A 25,433-nucleotide genomic window follows, 5' to 3' on the forward strand; every position below is an offset into this window, starting at 1 on the left:
ACATAAATAGAATTTTCAGCCTTAGGAGACTTGTCATTTCTGAATTTTTATAGCCAGGCCCCACTGCTGCTGTCTTTTAAAATAAAAGGCTGGGAACTGAATCCTAGCCTGAGCTAAGAGCGATAAGTGCATCTCATTTTTCTCCACGGATACAATTCCTTCAAAATACAGAATAGGGAAGACATACTACATCCTATGTTTTTTAAAGGTTTCTAAATATAACATGTCTGGGAAGATATAATCTCTGTGTCTCTGTATGGAGAGTACAGTGGTGCTGGATGCAACAGCGAATCATCTCTATAACATAATCTGTTATTCTCTATTTTAGGAAGCCCAGTCTGCTTCCTTTTTTTGGAAACTCATGAATACTTTACCACATCTCACAGAAAGATACTTGCTAGAAGGTTAGGTGGGAAGAACTATACTTTTGCAGTGGCTTCCTTTGTTGTTTGATTTCATTAGCAAAAAACAAAACAAAATAAAGGGCATGGAAAATAATGGATAAGCGATACATTTGCTATAAAAGGTGGATTCTCTGGCTTATTTCGACGACATGCAAACTGCTAAGAGGCGTACCATATTTCATTTGGGTTTTTAGTTGATTTTTTCTTTTGCTACACGCTAGCCCTTGGCTTTCACAACGTAATAAGTAATAATGAGAGGATGCATATTTTCTCCCCGGCCCCTTTAAAAAATTGGATCAAGTACAACTTCTGGATAGTCTGAGGAAATTTTGCATTCAAACAGCTCTGATTAATTTTTGAGACGACCAGCTTTCATATTGTAAAACTGACCTGCATCAAAGTAGCCTTAGATAGTAGAGCGAAATATTTCACAGGTGGTAGTGAGGCCTGCCATGTCTGAACACACACACACACACCCCTAATGTAGCTGCTGGTTCAGCATTAGCTATGTAAGTAGTTTGCAGGAATGCCACTCAAGGGCTACTTAGTGGTGTCAATTGGGGTGATGCATTATTGTGATGGAGACAGCTGCCTGCTAGAACCTGGACTGAGGCCACTAGTACAGTTCCTAAGTATGCTGCTAATAAAAACAGATATTAAAATCGGCTCACCTTGTAGTCATTTCCCACATCTCCTTAGGTGAGCTAGATTTAGGAGTTTTATATACAACCACACGCTGCTGACCTTAAGATAATCAGAATTTCTTCTGTATGTCTATCTACCCATCCACAACCCATCTTTCTTTCTTTATTTTTATTTGTTGCATTAATATCCCACCCACCTTTTTTCTCTGGGAGCTCAAAGTGGAGTACAGTACAAAGTTCTCCTGATCCTCATTTAATCTTCACAACACTCCTGTGAGCTGGGTTAGGCTGAGAGGCAGTAACCCAGTAAAAAATTCATGGTCGAGTGGGGATTTCTAATATTATGGTTGCACACACACCCATGTTTTTAATGCGTATCGAGATTAAATAACATTTCATTTGCTGGAAAAACTTAACAGTTGTGAGATTTGGTAAGATCAGCTGTGCCAGAGAAGGCCACTAGTGGTCAGTATGGTGGGGCAGCGTCATCGAATCATGGAATTGTAGAGTTGGAATGAACCCTGAGGATCACTTAGTTCAACACCCTGCAATGCAGGAATCACAACCAGAGCATCTCTGACAGATGGCCATACCAACCTCTGCTTCGGAGCCATCCTCCCAAACACTGGCATTGTTATGGTTTACCTGGACAGTACTAAGGTGGAGCAGAGCAGTGGCTGTGTGCATTCACTGGTGGAGAGAATGCAGTGCCTGTCCCAGCACAGTGAAACATCTCTGACCTTGCTACTGCCTTACCTCACCCCAGCACCATCTAAGTAAGATGTAGCAACACTGGTGTTGGGCGGGCAGCTCTGTGGCTGTGCAGTGCTACCGCAAAATCTCTTAAGTAAGAACAGAAACAGGCTAACTCCACCCAAATACAACGAAGTCCAGCGCCACCTATTGAGTAAACAATATAATGGCATTATCCACAACCGGCTGCAGTACTGTGGAAGGGATCTGGGATGCAAAATAGAGAGGTTAAATGGAGGACCACCCTGCACATTTGCTTTGGGGGCAGGAATGTATTTAGAAATGCCAAAATGGTGAGGTGTGGCTCAGGATTCATTGCAGCATTGCAAGGAACCAGAGAGTTGTACCTTAGCATCCCTTCTCTGTCTCTGCAAAAGATCCTGATGCACACATCAAAATATTTGGGAAAGCAAAATGTTTTGGGACAGCCTAGCAAAATCGGCTAGTTTTGTTCCTCCTGGGCGCAATGCCAGTTGGCCCAGCCAGAAGCAAACACAGTAGAAAGTTAGGTTGCTGGTGGAAAAACTAGTGGACAGTCACCTGTGGATTACTATTCAACTTTCTGTTAGAAAGATTATGTTCTTATTAATATCTTTATTTCAAGGTTGCAAACCTCACTGGGACTGGTGCAGAATGTTTTATAATAAGTACGGTAAGTGAAAGAATACAATTGGAATTGGAACACTGTGAAAATTCCTTAGGCAAAAATGGTTTGGTCTGGACACAATGCTAGGATATCTTGAAGGAGACATAATTTGGACATGATCCAAATATTTTTTGAGAAGATCAGAGGTGTGCAAATATCTGTACTTTATTTCAGGCTTCAGCACCACTGGAAAGTAAGAGAAACTAACTTCAGCCTTGCAGTCAGGGAAGCGAATCAGAGCAGTCACAGATGAAGGCCAGGAGGGCCTGTGACTGACAGCTCCAAAATGGTTTCAAAATATGTTTACCAGTTTATTCTGGAACATTATAGTTGGCCTGGACACTGTATAAGGTAGCAATTTCCTGTGCTGTTCTGGCCTGTCTCAGGCATCTGGCAACCCTACCAAAAGTGTTATCCAACCAGTGATAAGAAAGAGCCTTGGTTATGGGTGGATTGTTACCATTGCCTAATATTCCAACGTTCTCTACTTGAGGAGGCTATTTATGGAAAAAAAGAAAGACTGGACCATGCTGACAAATCTGGTTTGCTGCACCAGAAAGAACAGTAGAGCTGCAAATCCCAAAATAAAACATGAACTAAGTTCTCAGCATGGTACTAGCAGACCTAGGACCCTCATATCCTGAAGATACAGGACTGTCAGATCTGAGAAGCCTTCGGCATTTTGTGCCTTGATAGATACATATTGTTACAAAAGCCCACAAATAAGCAGTTTGGAAGCTTCTCTCATTATGAGGGTAATTTAATTGAAGATCTGTCTTTTGAATTAATGGGGGAGCTCTCGTCTTGTCAGACTCTGTCTTCATACATTTATATCCTACTCTTCCTTCAAGAGTGGCCTATATGAGTATACCATCCTGGCACTGACCAGAATGAGACCTGTTTAGCTTTAACAACAAGCAGCATCCTGCACCCTCAGCCCATTCATTGAGCATACTGCTGTCAGCAACAATGCAAGCAAGGGAGGGAGTATGGTTATGCCCGCATGCCTCATTATAGGATTAACATTCAATTTCTAACTTTGGAGCTTATCCTGTTCATATCCTGGCCAACCCCCTTTTCATTCTGTGGTCACATTCACACCACAGATGTAAAGCGCTATGACGCTACTTTAAAAAGTAATGGCTTCCTCAAAAGAATTCTGGGAACTGTAGTTTCTTAAGGGTGCTGAGACCCCTATTCCCTTCCCAGAACTACAGTTCCCAAAGTGGTTTAACAACCAATCCCTCTTCACAGGAACTTTGGGAAACACATTATCACAGCACTGTGAGGGGAATAGGGGCCTCTTAACAACTCTCAGCACCCTTAACGAATTACAGCTCCCAGAATTCTTTGGGGGAAGCAATGACTGTTTTAAGTGGTATCATAGCTCTTTAAAAATATGGTGTGAATGTGGCCATGGCTGTATGTATTTACCGCATATTTATATACACTTATTGTGCATTATGTATAACTTCCTTTCAGCCAAAATTCTTAAGGTGGTTTACAAAATAACATTCTAAAACAATTTTAAAATTTTTAAATAAGAGGGAGTATGGAGATGGGGAAGCAGTGTTTCCTTCACACCTGTACCAAATTATGTTTTTAAAGGTCTTCAACCCCCCCCACCCCAAGTTGTCCCCCACCATCATTTTTAAATCTGTGTTTAATTTAGTGTTGGGTATTACACTCGGTTATAGATATGGTAATTTGCCTGTGATATTGAAAAGTCACTTGAATTTTAAATATTTAAAAGAATCTTCTAACACGTGCTGCTTTGAAACACACACACACACACACGGAAAGAAACACAACTTCCTCCCTATCCATTTATGCTATCTGGCTGCCCCTGTGCCGATGTCTCAGCTGTAAGCCTGTTTGAGAGGGATTCCTGCAGCTAGTCTAATGTTGGTTAACTCACAGCCCACTCTTCATGGCATTCCATGGCAAAACTCCAGTTAATTATAAAGGGGTTGGATTGCACTATAAGCATTTTGAGCACACATTGATGTAGTTCCTTCAGGTTGATTTGGCTTGGCCACGCTACACTTGTGGCGATCGATTAAGGGGTCAAAGATTAATGCATTTTATATAACATGTGCCTCTGCACAAATTTAGAGTTGACAGCTCCTTCCCTCACAAGTCGTAGGACTCAAGGACTACCCTGTCAGGTGGCAGAGAGCTGGTGGTGTATTTATAATTCATTGCTGCCTGGGACTGATGGGAATCTGTCATCTCTCAGACTACTCTGGAAGCTGTTCAGCTAAAGGTTGACAGTGATGCTTGTGGCTATTTTTTTTTAAGAGGAGATGTGGGACTTTGGATTCACTTGCATTTCTCAGCTGACAAATGAATCCTATTAAAATTCACACAGTGAAAAGCTGGCTCTCGTAGCACCAGGAACACCCAGTTTCTACCTTGTCCTCACTACACCAGCCTTCCAGAGATGCCTTAGCTAGTGAGTTCATTTTCTATGGCAATCTGGTCCTGCTCTGTACCATATACATTAACTAGTCTGGGTCAAAAAGGCTGCAACACAGAATAGATAAAGATGGGTCCCCCCCCCTTATTGGATCATCTCACTGTGGATGCAGGAGCACCTCAAGCCTTGGGTCTCCACATTGACTAGTTCTGTTTTGATCATGGATTTATCCTGGTCGACTCATTTGGGAGGGATTATGAATTTCAGGGAGAAAAGGAAGAACTATATATAAGCTCATGGTCACTGACCTGGGATAAAGACTATCTAGGAGATTCATTATCACAATATACTGGTCAACAGGTTCATCATGCTGAGATGTCTCCTTCTCTAGACTAGGAAAACTAGCATGCTTATATTTTGCTTTTCTCTGAGACTTTAACTTATCCCATCCCTTCCTATCTTTTAACAAACATCTTGGTTGTCTATACCAGGACACAAATCAGTTTTTGGGTGGGGCACAAACATCAGCTGATCAGTTTGTTGTACTGTGCTGATTTTATGGAGGCAGCAATATATTCTTGAGCTATTCTTGTGCTTCTCAAAGTCTCCGGGTTAAGGGGATGTCTTTTTATCTGCTTTGATTTAGTAATTGTATGTACATATAAATATGCTAACATACTTAAGTTACAGAGAGACAATACTAAAAATATATATATTAAAAAATCAAGCCAGAATTTAAAGGATTTTTTTTGTGATTCTTCAGGGACTAGGCAAGACAGAGATGTTGAAAGCAATGGAGACATGTTTGTGCCAATTTTAGCTGCCAACAGAGATGACAAAAACATGCAGTACCAGAGTGAGTCATGACAACTGCGAGCACATGGCAGCAGCAATATGTAAGATACTGCTCCAGAGCAAACCACACCCTAACAGGCCAGGGATCACCAACATGGTGCCAGCAGGTAGAAATGTGCCCACAGAGGTCTCCCTTCTCTGATTGAATTTTGGCTTGGAAGAAGCATTCTGCTGTAGCCAGTACGATAGGTTGTGCTGTATGCTTGGTTGTGGGTTGTGTAGGGGCATCTGCAACAGTTCCCCAGATTTGCTAATGTGACCACAGGACCTCAAAGGCTGGCAACCTCTGAGAGGCACACAGTCTGACTTGCTAGTTAGCAGGCAGTAAACATCAGAGGAAGAGGAGCTGTATGAATTCATTCCACACAGCTGGGGCTGGCCCAAGACATCTTGGCACCTGAGGAGAACCACAAAATGGCACCCCCCTCCCTGCCATGGAATAAGGGGTGAGTGAAGATCTACATCAAGAACAAGGGGGGCGGGGAGTAAATATCGACACTGGGATCTGCTGCCCCTGTGAATCCTGCCGCCTGTCTGCTTTTGTTATTTTGGTCTCTCTGAATGCGTAGAACAAAGGCAAGCATTGGAAATCTGTGGATGTGTCACAGAGAAAGATCCTAGCATATTACACCTATTGGGCATACTTTCGGAATCTGTGATGCAATGTGATGGCATATGTGACAGTGTGGGAGGAAAAGTGATGGCTGCTAAAGCAGTGCGATTAGATTACAGCTGCCTGGCAGAGATGAAGGCCAAAAGCAAAACAAAAAAAAGTCCCCACCATGCTGCTATTAAATTCAGAGGCAGGAGCTGCATTTATATACTCCACAACAGCACTGGAAGATTATGAGTTACAGGGATGGGGAGAGTGTGTGGGTGAATTCAACAGGGCTTAGTTTTTTGTGTGTGTGTTAATCTTAATATTGTTTTGTATAGTTCTTTAATGGTCACATAAAAATGAAATGAAATCTGCAGCACTGAACATTCAAGAAGCAGTCAGAAAGCTTACAGCAATGTGCCTGCTGTCTGAGTAGAAGTTAATTTGTGTGCGTGTACTTATGATTTCATCCCAAGTCTTAGAATATCTATCTTTTCTCTCTTAAAGCCCCAACATCTAAGTTATAAATTACTCAGTGTTTGTTTTTAGTTGGGTATTTTCTAGCCCTGATCATGGAATCATAGAGTAGGAAGGAACCACAAGGATTATCTAGTCCAGCCCTCTGCAATGCAGGAATCTTTTGTCCAACATGGGGTTCAAACACACAACTCTGAGATTAAGAGTCTCATGCTCTACTGACTGAGCTATCCCTTACTTATGAGCTGCAGAAGGAGAGAAAAAGAGAGAAAATATTCACTGTAAGGGCACACAAACATTCACACGCAAACAGTGCACACAAAAACTCACAGGAAAACTATTTTTTGATACTAAAAGGGGGGGGTTAAAATACAGATACTGTAACATTGATTAGTTGTATTGAAAAGTTGCTTAAAAGCAGACAAACTACAAATTTCTTCTTCTGATACAGAAGAAGCTCAACACCTTTGTTTGGATTTCCACTTTTGGAAATATGGCAACCCTAGGTTATATGCATGTAGAAAATACTCTCCCTCTCTCCTCTGACAAATCCACACAAACACTATGCATTGCACAGACTGGAGAGTGCTCTTCCTTAATCACACTGAAAAAGAAATGGAACAAATCAACCTGCCCTTGGGTGATGACTAATCTGCTGCTTCCTGCCACTGATCTCAGCTACCAGTTGACCAAGGATTGCTGTTTGCCTTCAACCCTCAACTTCCTTTCTGATGCAGAGGAATTCCTTTCCAGCACAGGGGTGACTCAAAAACCTAACCATGCATGCATAAGGTCCCAAATGTTGTCCCCAGCATCTCTAGGTGGGGCTGGGAGAGTTTCCCGTTTGAAACTCTGGAAAGCCTCTGCCAGTCAGTGTAGACACCGCTGAACTAGATGGACCATTGGTCTGGTTCTGGATAAGGCAACTTCCTTGGTTGCTATGGGATGCGCACAGGAAGGACTTAGCAGGACAAAAAGCTCTTGCCCATCATTTTGTACCCATCATCTGCAGGGCCAGATTTAGGTTTGATGAGGCCCTAAGCTACTGAAGGTAATGGGGCCCTTTATATGTCCAGCTGTCCTTTGTCAACAGCAAATTGTCGCTTTTTTGTGTTAAATATGTGCTATATGGTAATTTATGGACCTAATAGGTATCTAAAGCCATTTGCACATAACAAAATATGTATTTTATCAAAGTAATTGCTGAACTGAAATACAGTTAAGAAGTATATTAATAGTGAAATACAATTAAGAAGAAGTATATTAATAGTGAAATAATTATTAAGCTCTAACTTAAAATGATTCTTTTATTCATAACAAACTTAATAATGCAAACACTTTTTTCCTTTAATTTTTTTGGGCCCCCCAAGAGAGTGGGACCCTAAGCTATAGTGTGTTTAGCTTATACGTAAATCCAGCACTGATCATCTGGTAATCAGACGTAGACTGCTTCTCAAAATGGAGGCGCCATCAAAATTCCTAGCTACTGATGCAGCCTTGGTTTTTCACTGTCAAATAAGCAACAACACCACCACATTTCTTAAGTAATGTTTTGTTCCGGATTGTTTGAGTTAATGTTTTAATGTGTTGTAATCTGCTTTGAGATCCCCCCTTTAAAAATATAAAGTGGCATAGAAATGAAATGAAATGAAATGAATTAATAATAATAATAATAATAATAATAATAATAATAATAATAACCTGCTACTGCTGTTCTGCTGCTCCCTGATTCCCAAGATGTAAGAGAAACTCAAATACCAAACAATAAAAAATGGGTTGGATTCAGATTTGCTCATGGCTAGATAACGCCAATTGAAATAATAACTAATTGAAGTTTCATTTATTTCAGTCGGTCTGATTACAAATCATTCTTTAAAAACAAAAACAGGCAACAGATGAACAGCCAGCTGTTGCCATGCCCCCACTCCTAGAGACCCCTCTGGGCTTAGCAGACTCAGTTGCTGGCTTCACCTGGTAGCAGAATTTTAAAATGATTTAGTTTTTGAAAGACTTTACATTGTTTCAGTTGTTTGTTTTGATTTTATTTGCTTTTCCCCACCAACTTTCTCTCTTTTGCTGATCTTTGTGTGCAGATCTCAAAACTGTTTTAAGGGTTCTGTTTCCTGGATCATTAACCGATCTTTTTATTTCTTGGAGCTCACATATCAGTGTCAGTAGCATCAAAAGACCAGGGCTGTGTAATCACTCCCACTAACTCTGCATCCATTGTGCCCGCAGCGCTGGTTTGGGAATGGATATTGGCCACAATCCATATCTATCTTGTATATGTCCTGTCATTTCATTTGATGCACACCCCCCCAAATCAGCTTCAATCTGAATTGAGAAAAAGAATGACTCAGCTGTGCTTTTAGCTGGTAATGGTGATTGAGTATGCTACAGTGGCATGAGTTGGGCAAACAGTCTGTATTGTAAACTGGGTGGCAAAAACCGATAACTTAAAATAGTCCAAAACTTACTTTGGGGGCACAAAACTTACTGCTGAAGTGCTTCTAAAAAAGCGACTTTGCCTAAGCTCTCTAGATGGTGGTTGTGCTCCCAGGAGATACGATGCCTGTCCTTTTTCTATTCCTCTGCAGCTCAACAGTCTAGAATCCATGGCTCTTCCATCTGTCAGCCCACACCTCTTTACCCGTGAGGCAGGCTGCTTCTGCATTTTCTTTGCACTATGGGCAGGTCAGATTGAAATGCTGGCTATAAAAATTCACACTAGGTATTTTGGCAAAAGGCACCATAGCTTTGGGTCAGTTTGCAGCATCGTTTTGAGAAACACTTGTTGCTCTCATGTGGCATTAAGCGACATGTTGACTGCATTGAAAAATGGCTGCTTAAAGGTTCAGATTTTGCGCATCAGGGACAATTGGTTTGATATACTTTCTCAACTATAATCACATGCTTCTGATGCGAGACCTTTGATGAGCTGAGCAACAGGACAATCGCAAGGTGCAGGTAGAAGAATCAAACATTATGCTAACTACATAATAGAACGTGGCTGGTGGCAAATGCAGCCCTTCCTATGGTGAAATTTTGTGGATTCTTTGCAGGCTGGAGCCTTATTCTATTCATAGAATCATAGAACTGTAGAGTTGGAAGGGACCCTGAGGATTGTCTAGTCCAACCCCTGCAATTCAGGAATATGCAGCCATCCTGTTTGGGGATTGAACCTGCAACCTTGGTCTTATCAGCACCATGCTCTAACCAACTGAGCTATAATTCATCTGGATCTTATCCCAATTTTGACATAACAGTACTGGGATCCCTAATGTGGCATCCTTGCGCATCAAAGCACTCCTTATTGATGCTCAATAATAATAATAATAATAATAATAATAATAATAATAATTTATTATTTATACCCCGCCCATCTGGCTGAGTTTCCCCAGCCACTCTGGGCGGCTCCCAATCTGTGTTAAAAACAGTACAGCGTTACATATTAAAAACTTCCCTGAACAGGGCTGCCTTAAGATGTCTTCTGAATGTCAGGTAATTATTTATCTCTTTGACATCTGATGGGAGGCCGTTCCACAGGGCGGGAGCCACTACCGAGAAGGCCCTCTGTCTGGTTCCCTGTAGCCTAACTTCTCGCAATGAGGGAACCGCCAGAAGGCCCTCGGCGCTGGATTTCAGTGTCCGGGCTGAATGATGGGGGTGGAGATGCTCCTTCAGGTATACAGGACCGAGGCCGTTTAGGGCTTTAAAGGTCAGCACCAACACTTTGAATCGTGCTCGGAAACCAATGACTCTTATTCCACATAAGTTTTGTTTATTTATTTAAACTGAAGGGTTTGGGGCTGTGTTTTGTTGTTGGCTGGTTGGGAGGTTGCCTGTTTTGGGCGACGGGGGTTCTGAGCATTACCAGGTCCCCTCCCCCCCCCGCCCCCGTGGAATAGATATTTTGTGGTGCTTATGACAGTTTATTAGATTCCAAATGTACCCCCAGGCCCCCAAAGGTTGTTGCTGATAGTATCTCTAAATCACACTTCATGCTGTAGGATCTCAGCGTGGTCTACAGCAATCAGAAGAAACTCACTGTCCCCTTAACATTACAGAGGAGCAGCAATGGCTCAAAAGGAATCACAGCCAGTTCTTTGCCCCAGCACCAAGGAATGAATTTCTACAGGAACTCCACTGGCTGATTCATTTGCAAGGTTCTTTGTGTGTTCCCATGACTCACTCTTTTCCTAAAGCTCTGATTGAATGTAGCAACAAGATGCTGTGATTCAGGAGTTTTTGGCTTTTGTAAGTTTAGCACTGTGTAAACCAGAAATGAGGAACAATTGGGCTTCTGGATGTTGTTGAACTACAGCTCCCATCATTGCTGACCTTTGGCCAGCTGACTGGGACTGATGGGAGTTTAAGTCCAGCAACATCTGGAGAGCCACATCTTCTCCACCCCTGGCACAAATGCTTACAGCACAATCCTAACCATGCCTACTCAGAAGTAAGTCCTATTGAATTCAATGGGGCTTACTCCCTGGATAAATATAGTTAGGATTGCAGTCTAAAATAATCTTGTGTGTGTACACTGTAATCTACTATATATTTTGGAAAGCTGTTTATTTTCTTGTTATGCATTTGGACAGCACTCGAGATATAATAACCAAGCTTTGCACGATGGTTCCTGAGTTCAAGGAGTAGTTTTGTTTGGATGCCATTTTGAATCAAGATCACAGACTGAACATTTAAAAACTGCACTGACCTTAACCAGTGATTTCAAAACTGCAGCAATATTTTGGTTTCTTAGAATTCCCAAGCAACACTAGGTACAAGGGGGCTAGGGCACTATATAAACAATACCTTCACAGCCCCATTGCAGTCTATGGACTTAAAGCTAGGCAAAAAACTAGTTCTTCTGCATTTGGATTTATTTCTGTATTCTGTATACTTTTTGTATAATTGTCACAAACAATTTGAACATATGCCAGCTTAGATCTTTTTGTACCTGCTCCACCTTCTGTAATTTTTATTAGCAGATAGAAATGGAGGTTGGAGGGAAAAAAACAACCTCCTCTCAGAAGTATAGCGGCTAAAGTGATAGCTTTGTGCTTAGGCTGGCCCTGGTCTTAAAAGTATCTGTTGTGATTTGGAACAGATCAGAACAATGTTTTTAAAAATGTTTACACAGGTCTTCTTGAGTGAAAAGATGATATGGCAGAATTAGATAAGATGTCAGGAGGTAATGTATGAAGAGGTTAAAAGACTGTGAGAATACAAAGGAGAAAATGATAAACTTGTGCCAAAGGCATTTAAAGCCATATGAACCATATAACCTTTTTGGTACACCTCTTCAGTTGAAAAGGACCTTATTCCCCACAAAGAGCTCCAGTTCCAGAGTTCCCTGGGAAGAAGGTTTGACCAATAAACCACTCTGGAAACTGTATCTCTGTGAGGGGAATAGTAGTCTTAGAATCACACAATCGTAGAGTTGAAAGGTACCCCAAGGGTCATTTAGTCCAACCCCCTGAATTGCAGGAGTATCAGCTAAAGCATCCATGTCAAATGGCCATCCAACTTCTGCTTAAAAACCTCAAAGGAAGGAAAGTCCACAACCTCCTGAGGGAGATCATTCCACTGTTGAACAGCTCTTACTGTCAGAAGGTTCTTCTTGATGTTTAGTCAGAATCTCCTTTCTTGTAACTCGAAGCCATTGGTTTGAGCTCTACCCTCCAGAGCAGTAGAAGACAAGCTTGTCTTCTAGCACCTCTCAGCACTGGCACTGAATTGGGGGCTTGCATACTCACAGCGAGGTGGTGTGCGCTTCCTTTAAGAATCCTCTGGCTTTCCCCCTCTGTGGGAAACTGTGAGGGCTGTTTCCAGCATAATGCTGGATAGACTTTTATAAAAAACGATCACACAGGCTCTTCAGTTTGAGATATTACATGGGGATTAGCAGCTTTCTCAGCTGATTGGTTGAACGCAGACAATGACTGTGCTGGAAAAAAACCCGATATAAGAGAGCTTTGCCTTGCTAGTTCTTGTTTGCTTCTAGTAGAGTATTATGTGGTGTGGTGGTGCCTTCATGTGGAAACTGGAGGGATATGCAAGAAAAGAATCTGTGGGAAAGAACTAAGGCAGAGGCACAGAACTTTTATAGTATGTAATATGCAATTTTCTCATGAGATAAGAGCTCCACAACTAATTCACCTTGGCAACAACATATCTGGGATTATATCATTCAGCATACTGGAAATTGCGAGCCCACACACTAAACCCTGTCCCTGGCACCCACCACCCAGAAATGAGATATGGAAATAATGTATGGGTTTAAAATTAGGCCACAACTTTATTAAATTCAGGTGTAGGAACCTTGGCTCAGGCCTTGGAAGGTATCCCTCTCATACCCAACAGGGGCTGAGGATGCGCAGGGCAGTCAGGTGAACTGGGAGGGGACTGTAAAGCATGAACTTACACAGCGTGCCCTCCCAGTTCACCAAAGCCAGGAGTCTGACCTATATGCCGCCGCTATAGGGCCAGTGACTCCCACAATCAACCCTTTTGATGGGCCCTGCAAACGCTGCCGCATGGGGGTGCATCAATATGCTGCCCCTGACTCACAGATAGACTACAGTGGTACCTTGGTTTACGAACTTAATCTGTTCTGGAAGTCCGTTCTTAAACCAAAGCGTTCTTAAACCAAGGTGTGCTTTCCCATAGCAGCGGGGGACTCAATTTACAAATGGAACACACTCAACAGGAAGCTAAACATGTTCTGCTTCTAAGGCAAAGTTCACAAACCAAAACACCTACTTCCAGGTTTGCAGCGTTCTTAATCCACGTTGTTCATAAACTAAGCTGTTCTTAAACCAACTGCATAGACTACCAACCAAGGTTTAAAACTGCCACCCGAGACCCCAACTGGGGTCTTGCCGCCCAGATACCTACAGCTGAATACCTCTCCGTCAGAGAAGGACTACACCCTGCCACCCACCAGTCCCTGAGGCCCTGGAGCACATCGCTCAACCAAAGGTTGTTGCCATTGGGGTCAAATGTACTCCAAAGTAGTTAGTTATCAGGAGAATAGTATACTAAGTTCATATATATCACATGTCAGGAGGTCTTGTGATGGACGCATTGGCTCCATCAGGACCTGGCAAGGTTTGGCAGCTTCAGATGGACCAAGAGGAGGAAGACAAAGGAGCAGATGGACGGCTGAAAGGCTGGCACCCAAGGGTGTAGGAAAGAGGTCCTCTGCTTGTGACTCTGTATGACAGGGAGAGAAAGAGAGAGAGAGAGAGAGAGAGAGAGAGAGAGAGAGAGAGGCAGATTTCCTGGCTTTCTCTTCTACCCCTCCAGTGGAGTACAGAGCCTCATCAGGGAGCGGGGAAGACTTCAACAAGCCAGAGAGAGGGGCTCATGGTGGTGGAGGAGAAGCTGGAGGCAGAAGGGCAGGACAGTGTTGTCACTGAAAGTCAGGCACTGCCTTGATGGGTGTGAGATCAAACACAACTGCCCAGATGTAGCAGACATGAGTGTGTGCAGCAGATTTACAGGGTGAGAGAGTCCCACAAGTGAGCTCTCCCTGCCTCACCTTTAAAAGCTTAGCAGGAGGGGTATGTCAACTGTTGGAACATCTTTAAGGCTTCCATTCACTTATGCATTTCTTGCTTTGGTCATGGAACCTTGACTTCTGGATCATGTGCTTGTTATCTGCCATTTAGTGAGGGGAGGGGTTTGTCTGTCGCTTGGTTTGTTCTCTGTGAGATATCATCAGAAAGTTTGGCGTGAGGGTTCCTGAGGTGGGGGAAAGCACCCTTCATCAACATTTGGATGCCAGCTGCCATTTTGAATCACAATTGCAGACTAAAATGTGACTTTTTAAAATGAAGGCTGTTTCCAGAATGGGTCCATTGGTTCATTCATATTGGTTCATTCCTATCTGATTTGTCAGTGTGTGAAATAGGCATGTGAGGCGTATGTCTTACACTTTTCACAGGCATTCCACTGTTTCCCATGCACACCAGGGGTGGTCCATGCTGTGTATTTTAGCCCCTTCCCTCATTAACTACTCCTCTGCCTTTCACCACCTTTTCCTGTTGTGGGCATGCATTCAGGTATTTCTGTACCTCTGAGTGCACTCCTTTAAATCCACTCCATACAAGAAGAGAGCATAAGAGCAAAAGCTACCAGCCTTTTGTTATCATGTTCCACGATGAACACAATGGAGGCTTGTGCTTTGGGTGCATGTGTGTGCAGGGAGAAGCCAATACGTATCCATTTTAAATTGAATAATAGTACTAATAGCACACATATATTATACAAGACTCTTACTTAACAACACTGAAGTTCTGATGAAAAAAAGGTTGTGATGGACACACCCTGGGTCAGCCTCCTAGTGACCCAGCAACCAATCAGAGCTGGTTAGAATGCAGCCAATCAGAAGGGGCTGGTGAGTATAAAAATTGGAACTTTACAGTTAAACTGTCAGACAGGAATCAATTGGGGTTCGAAAAGTGCCTAGTTAGGGACCTGGGAGAGATAGGGATTGGAGTTGGCTATGCAAGGCAACCTGGTTTAATTCCCCGAGAGAAAATAAGAATACTAGAAGGGCCTCAGAGAGCATTGCTGGTGTAGTAATATTTATAGCTAGTGTGGAAATCATCCTTCCTGAGACAAGTTTTAAATAAGAGTACTGAATAAGGTTTTATAGTTTTCTGTAAAGTGTGTTTGCCTGAAGCTAAGAATTGTGCCTCTCATGCATAACCTCACTGAGTGCAATTAAATAAAAAGTCTATGTTTGTTTCAGAAGTGCCTCCTCATATTTCAAACCACTTGGTGTGAGGAATAAGTGGACACAGGCCATCCTTCACACAAGTAAAACACTGGTTGCAGTATAATAAAGAAATGATACCACAAACAGTTTCTAACAAGGAGAGTTGAAACTTTTGAACACCCAGAAAATCCAGCTCCCATCTTCCGTGAGGGAGTCTGTCACAGAGGTCTTGCCAAGACATTGGTATTGAGTGCAGGGGGTGGAGGGAGGCCACATTTATGTACTTTTTTAAAAGTCTCCAAGTAATTTCCACATGTGTTGAGATCTGGAGAAAAGAGCCCCTTCAAATAGTTTCTTCAAATGGGGGTAGTTAAAGTCCTTGAAATCTCACTTTGATGGCTGGTTTTTTTACCATCAAGCTATATGGAAATTTTGTGAAATGCCTAAATAACTTAATAAATTATCTTCCTTGGTTGCTTCCAGACGGAAATTGTCTGCTCTATGCTGCATTTCTGCGATCCCAATGCACATTACCTGTTTACTGGGCCTTGCTACTATTGTGGGATACAAAAGTGATTAACAGATTTGTAACAAATGCATGCAGACTCTTCCCCCATTCCTCTTCTTTCTGGAGCTAAGTTTAAAATATTGAAAAGAATGTCAGCCTTAAGTTTTCATCTTAAGCATAATCTAAAGGAAGTAATCAGATGAACTCAGTGAGATTTAAATTGTGGATGGACATGCTCTGATAGAACAGGCTACTTGCACCCAAGTGCTTGCAGTGATCTGGTCATACGGATGCTTCAGCATCAGGCACATCACCAAAAAAGAAGAAACAAAAGAGAGCGAAAGAGGACACAGATTTGGATGAAATTAGGATGTGCTAATTTATATGCATAGATGCAAATTTAGAAATCGTTACTATAATTTAAATAGAAATATAATACATCTCAGCATTGTGGGGAAGACAGTAGTCAGGTGACTAATACATCTCAGCATTGTGGGGAAGACAGTAGTCAGGTGACCTGTGCACCTGCTCAGTCTGCTGTCCAGGTACAAACTGTGGATAGTAAATTTCATGGCTTCTCCATCTTGAAATCAGAGTTGGACGGCTGAGCCCTTCAGACAGAGGGCATTCTCAAACAGGGCTGATGTCTGATGGCCCTTTGGAGAGAGGAGTGTCCTCTGCAAAGTAGGACACACGGCCACCCTGTTGTCTTGTTAAACTGCTTTGTATTTGCCTTTCACTTTAAAAATAAAGCGCATATTACAATAATGTCACTTTCCGGTTGGCATTCTAGTTCAATAGGTGCTGATCTCTAAATGGCAGCAAGATGGCGATGGAGAATAAGGAAACAGAGGATACATGTCGGAAAAAGAAGGGCCTGAGCTATAGCTGCCCTATAACAAAGCCTCTTGCCCAGGGAGCCTCAAATGCAATTACTGCACTACACAAGTCTAAGGGTCAAATGACATATGATATGTGATCACTCAACCTCCTGCAGTTTTTTTTTTAAAGGTTAATAGCAGGCGCCTTTTTGAAATTAGAACCAGTTCACACAGCCCCTTGGGCTTGTGGCAAACCTGCCCATTTTCATTCTGAGGGCAAAGAGTGCTTATGATAAACCAGTTCTGTGAATGGCTCTTAATAATAACAACAGGCTATTAGCTATGATCGTCCAATGGAATCCGCTGAGGGCCAGGTTCCAGAGGACAAACAATGGGGAAGACTGATGCCTTCACACCCCACTTATGGGCTTCCAAGAAGCATTTCAGTGATGGCTCCTGGAAGCAAGGTTCTGAAACAGACGGATCCTGGGTGTCTGATCCAATTGGGCTTGTCTTCAGTTTTGAGACTAAAAGTTCCCATATCACTTAAACCCTCACAGCAGGAGCATAACTGAAAAATTGGGATCTGAAATTCATGATGAGCCACCAGTTCACCACAAGCACATTTTGTATCTGGGGCAAGCGGGGACAGTTTGTGATTCTTGCCCCAACGACTACTGTATGTCCATTGCTGTTTCAGGCGCTATGTGGCAATGTGCGTGTTTCAAGCACCTACTGGACACTGCCTTGAAAATAAACAATTCTGAGTATTGCAGCCCACCTGAAAACAAAACAAAACACCTGCACTACACCATATTCATATGAAAAGTTTCTAAAAGCTGTTATTATTATTATTATTTTAACAGACTGACTGTTTATGAATTACCACCCTGGCATGAAAACGAACCTATCCCCCCACCCGTTTTTTAAGGCAAGTGAATGCAAGGTGTTTCTGTAGCAATGGCTCACAAACATTTGCTTTGAAAATGTTTAGCTCTATTTTTATTATTTTAAAAGCGAAGCTGGAATGCATACACCCTGATATTTTAAAGGATGAATTGCTCTTCTCCATTAGTTACTTGAGAACCAGATATTGCATGGCTCAAGGCTAGGAGGGCTATAGTACTAATAATAAAATCCTGTGGTGGTGGTAGATATAATAGAATCATAAAGTTGGAAAGGACCCAATGGACCATCTAGTCCAACCCCCTGCAATGCAGAAATATGCAGCTGACCCATACAAGGATTGAACCTGCAACCTTGGTGTTATCAGCACCATGCTCTAACCAACTGAGCTACCCAGGCAGTGCTAGCATGTTTGTATCACCTGGAACAGGATAAATTCTCAGAGCACTGATAACAGCTTCTAGGAACTGGAATCCAAGAAGATAACTAGGTTCCCACAAGAGCCTGCCTCTTCAGCTATAGTTAGCAGCCCCACGGTTATCTTTCATCTGGATGGAGAACCTTATCATCAGGTGTTCTTGGGAAATGAAGATAATACCAGTCTTACAATATATCAAAAGTTTTGGCATTCCACTGGTCAAATTCTTTATTTGCTGCCTCCCATGCTTTATAAATTTCATTTCTTTCATTTTCATCAGTGCTGCTATCAGATGTGATGTCGGCTGCTATTGGTTTCCGGGGGTGGGAGTGGGGAGGTATGGGGGGCTGATACCGGGGAAGTTGGACAGTCACTCAAAAATAAAAATAAAAAGAGGACAAAAGAAAACACATTTGCATAAGATACTATATGCTAATTTATATGTGTATAGATGCAAAGTTAGAAATAATTACTGTAACTGAGAAAGAAAAGCATCTCATCATAGTGTGGAAGACAGCGACCAAGTGACCTGTGTGTACCTGCTCAGTCTGCTACCAAGGTGCACATGGTTGATTTGCAACTTTCAGACCCCTTCTCTAGAGATGGACAAATCTGTGAATTCTAGTTTTTCTCAGATTCTAATTTTTTTAAAACCTTAAATTCAGCCCTCTCCATTTCTGTACAATTTGCTTTAACAAAAACAAAAACAAAATCCAAAACTCTGCATGAAAAATCAGACCCATTTTGAATATACATTTTGTACGCAATTTTGCCTAATATACATAGTTTGCAAGCAATTCCCCCTAGTGTACTGCATTTTCCTTAAGTATTTCCCACTAATATATGCATTGGTGTGTGCACTATTCTCTAATATACACATTTTTGTATGCATCTTTTGTTTGTTGGAAAACTGCACTACAGAAGTGAGGATTTTGAAGGACAGATGCATGTTAGTTTGCACAGTGGTTTGGGAAGGGTGAATTAAGTAGGTGCACTTTAAAATGTGAATGTAATTTCTTCCCCACCTCTACCCTGCTTTCTCTTCTTATGGTTATTTATCTTTAAATCAGGCTTGTTTCAGACAGCTCTTCAAATAAAGTAGGACACACAGCCATAATATATGCCAAGCAGGTTAGGGAGGATACCATATTCACTTGGTCAAGGTCACTATTTTCGTCCATAAAAGACTGTAATTAAATTCCACACTATCCTATGAACTCAATCCCTGTGATTCTTCTGCCTCTCCCATATTTATGAATACCCACAGGACTTCCGTGCACGTGAAACTATTGGAATGCAGTGACTACAACACTGTAAACCTCTCCTTATCATGAGCTGTGCAGAATAATGCAAACAATATTGTGAGTGTAATTCATGGAATTAAAAATTAATAAAATAAATGTGTAGTGTGCTGTTTGAAAAACCTAGAGGCCATTGCAGTTTTACTCCTTGAAGGAAGTGTACGCCCATTAAGAAATGCAGCTGGAATTTTGTTAAGAGAGTCGTTAATATCATAAGAGGTGGATGATAATTCATTGCCCTTTCTTTGCTGCTGAGAGAAGTGAAGCAGCAAAAAACCTTTCTAAGTGAGGAAAACTTGCTCAGTCTCTACAGAGAAGGGCCATATTAGAGCTCTGGTCTGTGTATGTGTGTGAGAGGGTCGATGGGGGTAGGGCAGGCTATTTTTACCTAATCTCTTTGCTGAGAGGAAAGTAAGTCAGATGAATATTTTTACTAAAGAGGAGTCTGCTTTCTGGAACTGGGCCTAAGAAAGGGCAGTCCCTCTCTTTTAACTGACCGACTTGTAAGATATGCCTTTCAAGCTCACCCTCCTCCTTTCACTCAATCCTTTCTAATGTTTCTTCATGCTTAATGCTAGCTCAGCTGTAGTAGTTAGGCTACATCTCCCAGGCCCCTGCAGCCTGAGGGATGGTGTTATATTCAACCTCTTTCCTGTCCCCAGGAACTGGATCTGTCAGCAGAGAACAGCTAAAAATACCCTCATTTCCTTTAGAAATCAAGGATGCGCATTGCCTGAACCTGGGCCTGCCCACCTCATGAGTGCCTAATCCTATCAACACATACCTCTTTGGCTATGTTTGTACCACCCCGCCCCATCTACACACAGCCAAGAAACCTAATTCCCTTCATAGAAAATTAACTGTCTGCTTAAATCTCTCCTGCACACTTAAGTAAGGATGAATTCTTCCAATGCTCAAAGTTTTACTAAAGGTGCAGTTCTCTTATAGCTCAGCATACCTCCGTTCTTATGAAGGGATGTACTGTTCAACTTAGTCCTACTTAAAGTAAAGGTAAAGGGACCCCTGACTGATAGGTCCAGTCGCGGACGACTCTGGGGTTGCGACGCTCATCTCGCTTTACTGGCTGAGGGAGCAGGCATACAGCTTCTGGGTCATGTGGCCAGCATGACTAAGCTGCTTCTGGCGAACCAGAGCAGTGCACAGAAACACCGTTTACCTTCCCGCCGGAGCGGTACCTACTTATCTACTTTTACATGCTTTAGAACTGCTAGGTTTGTAGGAGCAGGGACCGAGCAATGGGAGCTCACCCCATCGTGGGGATTTGAACCACCAACCTTCTGATTGGCAAGCCCTAGGCTCTGTGGTTTAGATCACAGCGCCACCTACATAAAGTAGATCTACTGAAATTAATGTGCTTAAGTTACTCATATTCACTAATTTTAACGGATCTGAGTAGGATTAACTGTGGCTGCAACCCAAAAAGAACCCATGTTTGAAAGAATTTTGGACTGTGGGCCATCTGTACTATACATTTAAAACCGTATCATACCACTTTAAATAGTCATGGCTTCCCACAAAGATTCCTGGGGACTGTTAAGGATGATGAGAATTGTTAGGAGACCTCTATTCCGTCCCCACAGCTACAATACTAATGACTCAAATATCCTTGGGAAATTTATATTTCCCCAAATACCTAACACCTGGGATAGTGCCATTATTGAGTGCTGGAAAAGGAGAAGGTACAAACTCTCTGGCTCATTTTTCATCTGAAGAACTGTCAGGGACATGATGCTCACTTAACAATGCAGCCAAGCATGTTTAACGGAACAAAACTGTATTATGAGCCCGATAATCATGAACTTTGGTGACATCACTAAACAAATTAGTGAGTTCAGATTACAGAAGCCTTTAAATGAATGATTTGTCAACAGGAGGGTGAAGAGTTGAAATAATTGTCATACAGACTTGCAGGGGTGAGGCGTACATGTTTCAAATGCAGAGCATGGTGCAAAACAATGTGCATAGAACTTGAAATAGGGTCAAAACAATGGTGTTGAGCAAAAAAAATCAACTTCCTGAAGTATATTTCCCTTTTGGTTAAAAGGTTTTCTTACACCCAGAAGGACTTCTTGGCTTTCTTTTGAGTTAGAGTTAGATTTGCCATGCATTTAGATTCAACATGTGGACATAGTAATAGAGGACTTGGCCCTTACATTGGGATAGGGGGCTCATTGTCACTGGTAGGCCCTCAAAATGTTGTTCTGCCAAGTGGAGAAATCTAACAAGCAAAAGCTGATGGTAACAATGTGGGGCTCTGTTAATGAAACTGTGTTGTGCTGGTATCTTTTGTAGGATTCCAAGGATTAGTGGAAATAGGAGGCTAAAAACACACCCAAGGACTCTGTTCCATATCTTCAACAAGTACTTGTCTTAGGAAATGACGGTCCATTGCAGCCCCCATGCAATAATAGGTTGCATTTGGTATAGGGTTGCCATATTTCACAAAGTGAAAATGCGGACACAAAAGTTGTTGAGTTGTTGTTGTTTTGCAAAAACCAAAATTTCTGATATGGGTGATGTTTTAGCAACTGTATTAGCTACACAACAAATATTAGACATAAAATACATATACACAATCAATAAGGCAAATTTAAGCACTATCATAGCATAACCCTTGCCAGAGCATTCCATTCTTATGAAAGGTCATTCTTGGAGCAAGATTCTCTGTCTCTCTCTGTTCACAAGGTCTGGGTTGGAACCTCTGTCTGTGTTGAGATCTACATTCTGGTCTCTTGGTCTCTATAGTGCTCCAGTCTCCCAAATTTATATTATCTGAGCACTGGAATATGACAGGCACCCTTGTCTCTGTGGTCAGCCAGGAGAAGTACCAATGGCATCATCACGTACCACTCTAAGGTATGTCAAAGAGTTGGCAAGCTGTCCTCTTCTATTATTAGCTCGAGAAGCACTAGTCCCTGTCATTCTCATGGCTTTGATCCTGTAAACCCATGAATCAATCATCAATCCTGGCAATTAGCCCAAAGTGACCTCATGGCCTGGTAAGGTAAGGTTACCTCACTGCCTTATCTCTATAGTCAAAAAATAAGCTCATCTTCCATTATATAACACCTACACATAAACACAACCGAACAGGCCAAAATATTGTCTATTATGCAAATTCAGGCTCTTATGGAAGCCATCAATAAGGCACCAGGGATATAATTTTTGGATACCACTTATCTCTTCGTAATCAAAATACTGTATACTTCCACACATTTCCATCACACATTAACATCAGACTCCTCCTCACTGAGGTGGATTAAAATACTACTTTCCCTCATTGTACAAGAACACTGTGGTTTCCTAGTCTTTGCTGTTCTAAGGCATGATCCGTTTTTGCACTGGAAACCCATGAAACAGATTTATTTTTTATTTTTTATTTCCAAGGAAGGCAGACTCTGTTTTTAATTGAATTTCCAGCTCAGTTCCAAACCACAATTTCTTTAGTAAGAGACCATGGTATTTGTAGAAAATCTCATAATTTAGGGCTACAGCCGTAAGGCTTTGACGGAGGTAGGGATTCAAGTCCCTTGTGGCTTCTGCATAATGCCTCATCTTCAAATTCCTGAGTCATGGTTTTCAATCCTTGGTTGTGAGGTTTGGATTTACACATCATGTCTTATGCTAACATAGGAGTTTTTACACTAGTGAAACAAATATGACAAAAATCAGAACGCTACCTTTTTTTTAGTTTGGGGGCAACCCACTCTTTCCCCCTGTCTTCAGTTGCTTAGTGAAGGCTTCATTGGGGAAGTCTGGGGACTGTTTTTTATGGTTGCTAAGCAACTGTAGCCATCTCTTCCCTCTCTGGCATTGTCAAAGTGGCTGACTATATATGGAACAAAGGGTAATAATGGTTAAGATGTCTAACTTGGGTAGCAGCTATGGCAGAGGTGCCATGTGGGAACGAACAGTTCAAATGTCATGGAGATATGTAGCCGGGCCCTTACTGCTTTAGAATCATATCCAATGTTTTATTGTTATTTATTATGCTGCTTACATGTCAAAGTGGCCTCTGTAACAGGTAGCTGTGGACCTCTCCTAGGTAGTACACCTTCCTGTATTTTTCATGTTCCTGCATTATTTAGGCTTTAAACGCACACATATAAAACCAAACAAATTACTGAAATGTTTTCAGAAACTAAATGGAAGCCAGTGCATTTATTTATGTATTTTTATGTTACTTTGCAGACTCATCCCCTTGAAGGAAAGGAAAGGCACCAAAATTCAGCCACTCCTAAGGTAGAGCGTGTATAGAAATAATTCCCTTCAGTCTTCCAGGGACAGTTGGAGTTGGCCGAATCTAACTCTACAAACTGGCTTTGGGCCAAGGATCAGAACGGGTGATATAAGAACAGCTGCAGATCTGGGTCTCTTTTCCTTCTATTCTCTGTGGTATCTACTGCAAGCAATGCACCTTATGCTGTCATCACACAGTGTGTCTCCCCTACCCTACCAGCTGCTGATGTCAGGTAGAGACAATGAGACACACAGTGCAATAGCCAACATACAGTTGGCCCCGGAGAAGAAGCTGCTTCTTCAACCACCACACAGTCAAACGATGGAATTTGCTCCCACAAGATTTAGTGACTGCCACCAGCTTGGATGGCTTTAAAAGGGGTTAGATGAAATCACGAAGGATAAGGCTGTCAATGGGTACTAGTATAATGTCCAGTATCAGAGGAAGGATGTCTGAATTGCTGGGAAACATGAGCAAGGAGAATGCTATAGCACTCATGTCCTGCTTGGAGGGAAGGACCTGATTAGCCGCTGTGAGAATAGGATGCTGAACTAGATCGCCCTGTGGTCTGATCAAGGGCTCTTACATTCAGAACCCCAAACCAAGGCTTGCAAAAAGCGCTCACAGAAGTGAACAACACATGGCAAGTAAGTCAGCTTCTCATCTTGTTTCAGAAATCCTGTAGCTTGGCTAGGGACCATTTCCTACTAAGGTCTGTCACCATATATTTGGCAGGAAACATTCCCTTTCCTCTTTATCCAATGGCCAAAACTAATCCATGGAGGATTATGCATATAAACTGCGGATGGCAATGCACCTTAAGCATGAATATGACAGGTCATAGTTTCCTGCAAATCAAACTTAAGCTTGCAAAGTCCCATCTCATCCGAGGGTTTAAATTGGATTAGTTATTTTTAAACCTCACAGAAGGGGCATTAAAATGTGCTTTTCAAGCAGCCATAAGCAATTCCTGCCGTAGGGCATGGGCTGCTCTGCTCATAATTCCTCTCCCTATCCCTTTAAATAACCCCAAGTGATGAGACAGAAAATAATATGCCAAGGCACAGCAAGGCACTCTATTTGCCTTTGCTGATTGTTGACTTTCGAGAATTCAGATTTCACTTGTGGGTGGGGGTTTGTTTTGTTTCACAATCCAGGATTTGCTGTTCTACCAGAATTCAGCAGGATATATATATATATATATATATATGTTTTCGTAGATTTTCACGGGTACAGGAATGCAGGTTTTGGTGTCCTCGGGTGTCTTCCCGTGTAAAAGTTGGGGTGTCTAGGCGACGTTTCGACGAGGTCTCACTCGTCATCTTCAGGCTGGTGCTTTCGGCTTCTTGTTACTGGAACAGAGCGGGATCTCAGTGTTTGAGTTCCTATAAATACTGTAGAGGGGTGTGGTGTATTGCCTCAAAAGTTCTGGGCAGAGGGGAAGTTCCCAGGCTAGTGTTCTTTTCTTCTTTTGTTCCTTAATTACTTGAGGGATATCTTGAGTGATTTCTTGAGTGATATTCTGAGTACCACTTAGGTGGGTCATTAGGTGTGGATTAGTTGCTAAAGCCTTCGTGTCTTGACCTCTTGAATTTGTGAAGAGTTTTTCTGGGAAGATGGCTGTACTGCACTTAGTTGTGCTTTGGCTTGGCTTCGTGTATAGGGGCGAGCTGTGGTTTTGTGCCCTGTGCCAG

The 25,433-nt window shown here is 42.1% G+C and overlaps 1 protein-coding gene and 1 long non-coding RNA gene across 6 annotated transcripts in view; both read left to right on the forward strand.

Annotated features, from left to right (window-relative positions):
• Positions 1-25,433, forward strand: part of LOC310697348 (uncharacterized protein) — a 330,617-nt gene that overhangs the window by 23,519 nt on the left and 281,665 nt on the right. The window lies entirely within an intron of this gene.
• Positions 18,545-24,940, forward strand: LOC310697380. Of its 2 annotated transcripts, XR_014521013.1 has the most exons (3): positions 18,545-19,538; positions 22,185-22,355; positions 23,691-24,940. It is a non-coding gene; the product is annotated as an uncharacterized lncRNA (long non-coding RNA). The 2 variants fall into 2 exon arrangements; XR_014521014.1 differs by lacking the exon at positions 18,545-19,538 and having other exon boundaries at positions 20,524-22,355.

The sequence above is a fragment of the Podarcis liolepis genome (assembly GCF_965112155.1).
Source record: "Podarcis liolepis genome assembly, chromosome: 2".
Lineage (NCBI taxonomy): Eukaryota > Metazoa > Chordata > Lepidosauria > Squamata > Lacertidae > Podarcis > Podarcis liolepis.